The sequence below is a fragment of the Lygodium microphyllum genome, chromosome 10, assembly GCF_053477565.2.
Source record: "Lygodium microphyllum isolate KBCC chromosome 10, Lygodium_microphyllum_v1.1.10, whole genome shotgun sequence".
Taxonomy (NCBI): domain Eukaryota; kingdom Viridiplantae; phylum Streptophyta; class Polypodiopsida; order Schizaeales; family Lygodiaceae; genus Lygodium; species Lygodium microphyllum.
In genome coordinates, this window is record NC_141144.1 from 99,076,073 (window position 1) to 99,082,769 (window position 6,697).

General features: G+C 44.8%; 1 pseudogene across 2 annotated transcripts; it reads right to left on the minus strand.

Moving 5' to 3' along the window:
• Positions 1–756: 756 nt before the first annotated feature.
• LOC148030337 (PRA1 family protein F2 pseudogene) lies at positions 757–4,432 on the minus strand (annotated as a pseudogene). Of its 2 annotated transcripts, none has more exons than XR_015692175.1 (2): positions 3,511–4,432; positions 757–1,976 (listed from the first exon to the last, which is right to left on the minus strand). The product of XR_015692175.1 is annotated as a PRA1 family protein F2 pseudogene, transcript variant X1 (transcript). The 2 variants fall into 2 exon arrangements; XR_015692176.1 differs by lacking the exon at positions 757–1,976 and adding an exon at positions 1,992–3,084.
• Between the last annotated feature and the right edge of the window lie 2,265 nt (positions 4,433–6,697).

Genomic DNA, 6,697 nt, shown 5'->3' on the forward strand with positions numbered 1-6,697 from the left:
TAATGAGAATATTACAAGGGCATGCGCAAGTGGAAGAGTATGACACCCTTGCCATGGGTGCACCAAGAATAGTTAAGCCCAAAGTGGCCTACCAATCAACCCTTTTCCATTGTGCATACAAGGTTAAACCATTTTTGCAAGAAGACAAGACTTGCATTTTGCTAGACAATCCAGATCCTTGAGGTCCTCCAATGTTTATCTCTACATAGCTGCATTTGAAGGATGTGATTAGTCGGCCCTTGAGAGCTTTATCTTCGGAGATTTGTGCTACGGTTAGCTCTTAAGCAATGATGAGATGCTTGGTGAATATGAATTCAAACTCTTCCCATGAGCAAGGCAGAGACTGAAAGGCATCTATTGTACTCTAATCCAGGAGATCTAGATCTATCTTTCAAAGCTGCTGGTGGGCTTACAAAAAGAGATGCCGAAGGCAGTGCAGATTTCTAAAAAGGGAATCTCACTAGATGTCCACAATTCTACTGGAAGTGAGAAGTGTGTAAGAGGGAGGGCCTTCGCATATCACTGTTGAACTCTGCCAACTTCAACCTAGGAAACACAGCACAATGAAGTGTGACCTTGGCTCAAGAGCTAATGTTTGCTAACAGTACTGTGGAAAGGGAGGAAAAGTAGAGAATTCTGTGCATTAATTACACTGATTCATTTAACTGACCTACATGTGAAACCCCTAAAAAACAAAACATCAATGCTGAAAGCATTCCCAACCTTGGTGAAAAAGGAATCTCCAAATCAGCATTTAAAGAATCTGGGCTAACTCCAAGTAGGTGAATAGTAGGAAGAACAGAGAGTCGGCCAGAAGGGGGACCTCCCTAACCTGCAACATGACTGAGTCCTGTGGACACTGGATCTGGACAAATGATTTGTTACTTAATAATCAAAAAAGCCTATTCAGAATGTTCACCCCTTTATGAGTGGCATAAAAAGAAGCCACTAAACCCAAATGTCACGAATATAAACTTACTCCACCTGGACTTCTTGCCTCTGCCTTGCACCTTCCACTTTCTCCAACTCACAAATATGGAAACACTTTAACCTCTTTGGGCTTCCCACTATTGGAAGCTGGGGACGCCCTAACAGTATGCCCCTCAAAATCTGTCACTGGGGAAATAGTTATATTTGACTCTTGCAATGGAAGCCCATAAACTAAGCCTGCAAATCAACAATATTGTGGGCCTCAAACTGGTTAACAAATACCTTCCATACCATAGTCAAAAGGCTCTCTGATTCAGAAGTCACATCCTCTCACTGACACCAATATAAGAGACAGGCTGATCTGAGCGATCTGCTGAGCACTCTCCGATTTGTGAATGCCTGATTCTCACACTGCTTTGGGTTCTGAACCATCAACAACCCTTCACAATCTCCTGGCAGCAAGGTGGGCTTTTGATTTCCACCTTGCACAAGGGACAGTTAGAATCAAACTGCTTTGGGTTCTGAACCATCAACAACCCTTCACAATCTCCAGGCAGTAAGGTGGGCTTTTGATTTCCAACTTGCACAAGGGACAGTTAGAATCATCCAGGCTTCAATTGCTCTAAAAACACAGGCAGAGGAAGAGCATCTTGCAGTGCCACCACGAGACCAGTGCAAGCCAAAGTCCAATTAAATGCCCCCCCAACAAAGAATCTTCAGCAGAGAAGCACTACAAAAAAGTACCAAAATACATTGCCTGTAGACACCCAAACATGAACGCCTCAATGGTTGAGCTCCAACCTGCATTTCACTAAGTAGAAAGAAACTAGGGTATCCTCCAAAAAAAATCACATATACAATGAAGTTTGGGCTGCTGACTACCTGCCGTCACCATCAAGTCCACCACACTCCAGGGAAAACTTTTATGGCCTTACTGCAGGAGAGGTGAAATCTAGGCAGACAGCAAGCCAAAAACCTTAACGCTGCTCCAAGACTGAAGTTCCTCAGGTGAGAGCACAGGCACACCAATCAGCAGCACACAGCCCCTGAACAGTAGCACAAACAAGGCAAGACCATTAAGCCTTTACCTTCTCTCATCCAATTTCAAACACAGAACAACAGCCATGAACAAGGAGCAGAAGCAGAACACAGGTGCTTTAGCATGAAGAGCGAGCTGTCCACCTGGAGCAGCCAGATCAGGTCCAAGCACAAGTCAGAACTCAACTAGCAGGAAGAACTTTTAAGCAGCAATATCCTAGCAGTGAGGAAGTAAAATACAAGTGGAGTGAAGGCCTCAAAACAGCCCAGTCAGGAGCATCCCCAGTCATGCCTTCAGGTAATTACACAGCTGTAGCAGCCACAAGACGTGCCTTAAATTTAAACTATAACTGAGGGCAGCAAGCAGCACCATCCAGGAATGGAAACACAGCAACTGTGGCCTTCAGAACTACAAAACAATGCAGGGGAGGAGCCGTTTGAATCTGACCAGCAGCCCACAGGCACTCCATGACACCAGAGCAGCCTCAAGCACTAGAAAATGCAACGCCCACCAAGCGCTAGGCTCTCTGTATATTGCTGCTAGCACAGCTAATCTACTGTGGATATACTACCTGAAATCTGACTGCACCACCCCCCTTTGTAGGGCCTTGGTAGGCTGGTCAAGTTGCAGGTCTGACCGGCCTCCCACTCATTCAACAGACTGGGCATTTCTAGTTGACCAAGCCAACTTGGCTCATCCACCATCACCATTCACTGTATCAATCATGCCACCATTATGCGCATTTGGCTAATTGCTGGCTTGCTTTGGTGCCTGCCTCACTTGTTTGCCTCCCCACACAAGTGCACCTGTTCATATATGCATGCATCTGCTTTGTATCTAGGTGGATCATAATCTCTTCCATTAAAGTTGCAATTATCCTCAGAACACTGTACTGCGGCTATCCAACATCCTTGAACCATGCACCATAATCTGCATTCTTTTTAATTGATGTAGATCGTGCCATTGGTCTAGATTTGCTTGCTGTCCACCTAGATTTCACCTCTGCTGCAACTAGATATGCTTGCTGTCCACCTAGATTTCACTTCTTCTGTAGATCTTGCTAGATTTCACCTCCATCGTATGCCATGCTAAACTCTTTCTCATTGATGTAGATCCTGCTATATGGGCACAAACATGTCCACAACTTGAGCACAACACATTGTCTGAATCAACTATACAACTATATATCTGTGACCCACTATAAGTAGATGTAAAAAATGGACATAAAATGAGTATATCTTTTGTCAGAATAGCCTAAGGTGTTGAGAAGCATTAGCTTCGAAAGTATTACAAATTCTCTCAGCTCAATGTGAAGAAACAACAAGAACATCCTTACAAAACTGTGAAGGCTAAAAACCCAAAAGAGATACAACTGGTGCACAGAACAAATATACTGGTGCACGCCAAAGAATTGGACTTATTTAAACTGTAAACGTACTGTGACTGATTATTGCCTCTTTCAACTGTGTTTCATGCTGTGTCAAATACATCATAATACACACAGGAGAAACCATAGTTTGATGCAATGATTTTGCCTGCACCTTTGTCAGAAAAGGTGACTGCACGTTACTCGACTGGTAGATCATGCTGTACCACTGCCTCTACCATTGGTGGGGAGGCCAAAAGGCGGCCCTGAAGCCGGTGGAACAGCAGCAGCGCTTTCAGCATCATCCAGGAAGAGATCATCTGGATTGCGGAATGCAGCATGTAGAGCAATGAGGAGCAAGCTGAGTAGCAGGGAGGTGATGAGGGCTGCGCCGCCTTGTGTCAGGAAGAGGGCCACAATTGTGAGGATGGACAAAATGACAAGGAGCACATTGCTGCTCACAGGGTTGCCGAAGATGACCACGGGATCGGACGACCGGGAGAAGTAGAGGTAGATCCATGCGGCCGTCAGAATAGCCAGCACAAGCAAAGACCACGGATGCCACAGCAAGCTCAGGCCGACCACCACGAGTGCCCCGATGGCGTAGTTGCGGCGGAAGTACCGCAGGTTGTTGCGCATCCGGCGCACGGCGGCCGGCAGCGAGGCAGGCTTGCCGAAGGCGGCACGGTACGGCGACAGGCCAGAGGAGGGGTCATCGCGCCGCCGCAGCAGCTCCGACCAGGGCCGCAGCTGATCAGCAAGGTACTGGAGGCCACGGGAGGCGGCAGCCTGCGCGTACTGGGAGGCCCTGGCGATGGAGGAGGGGCCGGGGGAGACCAGGGGGGTGGTCTCTGTCACGTTGCTGCCGACCACCATGGCTGCTGGGAGCTACAAGGCCTTGCAGATGATGATGATGATGATGGTGCTGATGGCGACGATGACGATGGTGACTCAATGCAGCGATTGTTCATGATCTTGTTGGCTTCACCCTTTTCCCTTCCAGATAGATAACAGCACAGAAAGAGAGAGAACAGATGTGCTTCTTGCTCCTCTCGACTCATTCAAGACAACGTAGTAGAAAAAGACCGTTTTGTCTTCTTACGTTCCCCTCCTCACTACCTTAGTTTAAAAGGTCCATGGGATCCGATCCTTTTCCATGTGAGTAGGTCCCTTACCGCCTGCCTCATGGTTCCAAAGGTCCATGGGATCTCATCCCATTTCACATGAGCTGCGAGCAGCTTCAAAAGTTTTTCTTTTGGAGTCACTCACCCCACGCTTTTGTTAACACAAGCCTCAACCAGCTTGCCTATGTCCCTCGCCCTCGGCTCCAATGCTCAGTCACAACTCACCATGACCTTGAAACAATGTGATTTACATTCAGCATATCACCTCTGCTGCAATGCTCAGTCACAACTCACTATAACCTTGAAATGATATGATTTACATTCACCACATTACCTTAGCTTCAATGCTCGGTCACAACTCACCATGACCTTGAAACAATGTGATTTACATTCACCACATCACCTCATGTTCAATGCTTGGTCACAACTCACCATGGCGTTGAAGCAATGTGATTTACATTCACCGCATCACAACCAATAGTGTACTAATTCAATTCCCATCGCAAAAATGATAGGATATACTTTAAACCTTAATAACTAGTTATAGGTTTGGTTTTAAAAGATGATATTTGCTAACAAGCATGAGTGACTCCCACACATCCTCATTAGTAAATCATGTAAACATTAAAGCTTGTTCATGTGCAAACCAAAAAGGATGGTCACGTTGATGGCACCTATTTTGTTTTCACACACAAGCCATCAAGTATATGTACTTAAGGGCAAGGCAAGTGTCTTTCTTACTAACATTGTACTGTGCTACCGTGTTGATTATATCCTTTCACATCAACAATTGTCTTTTCATCCTTAAAACAATGCAAACAATTCCAATGTTGATAAGGAGCAACCACAAGGAGAGAAGACATTGTGCCCCATCCATCGTGTTGGACCCATTTGTTTATTCTCGTTATGGAGATTTGTTTTTTGCAAAATAATGCTTCATTAATATATTCCTCAAAATTTGTCAAAGAAGTACATGGCTCAACACTATGGTTCGAGCCAAACGATCTACCGCATTTGAGTACAAAGGCCTCTTGAGGGTCACCAAGGCAAAGAAGTGTAGCATCATTGAGGGTTACCATTCAATAGTGTGAAGAACATGCAATGGTAACTTGAGTATGAAGATAACAACTATCAAAATCCAAGGCAAAGAAATGTAGCATCATTGGGGGTTACCATTCAATTTTGTGAAGAACATGAAATGGTAACCCTGAGTATGAAGCAACGACTATCAAAGCTCTTGCTAGTGCCAACAGCCTCCCTAAAGCTGCTCCTAAATAATGCCTCTTTTTAGGGTATCATACATTGAAGAGCTCTACCCATTGACGATTGGTTGCAATCAAGTCTTACAAATATACAACCCTATGACACTCGCAATCACATTGTTGAGGTCTCTAGTGTGTTTTTTGTTAAGCAATGTGTCCATGTGTAACATTGCCCAAAACTAGCCTTAATCATGAAGATCATGTCCTACATCTCAATCTCATGGGACTAAATACCAATCCTAGCTAATTAACTACCAAGAGAAGGTATTGTAGGGCAATGCACCCTTGTGATGGCTTTGCATGACAAAGAATCTTGCAAAGCCCCTCACTAAGGAAAGGGCTAAGAGCGAGCTTTTTTGGCAAGTCATCATTTTTTATGCACATGTTCAGCTTGTCCCACCCTTGCCGCTTACGCCACCACCACCTCTCTCTCTCTCTCTCTCTCTCTCTCTCTCTCTCTCTCTCTCTCTCTCTCTCTCTCTCTCTCTCTCTCTCTCTCTCTCTCTCTCTCTCTCTCTCTCTCTCTCTCTCTCTCTCTCTCTCTCTCTCTCTCTCTCTCTCTCTCTCTCTCTCTCTCTCTCTCTCTCACACACACACACACACAACAAAGTATAACAATGAGAGAAAAAGGATGCGTGAAGAGTAAAGTAGAAAATGGCATTTCTATTCATAATCAAGTACATCAATGGCTCATGTGTCGCTAATCAAGTCTAAGTATGTTTTCAAAATTTGATAACAAAAAGCCTTATTTTTTGTTTACAATGCCTATTATCGAGGCATGCAAGCTCAACACAATTGGACTATGATGAGCATTTATTTATTCAAGTATTCTATTCAGTTGTAGACAAATCTATCACTCCTATAGGTGACAAGGAATCCAACCATCAAGGTCTTGTCAACTCTCCCTAGAATACGAGAAAGCTAGATTAAGCTTGAAAGCTCATGACAAGACTCATCACCCATCATTACGCTATTC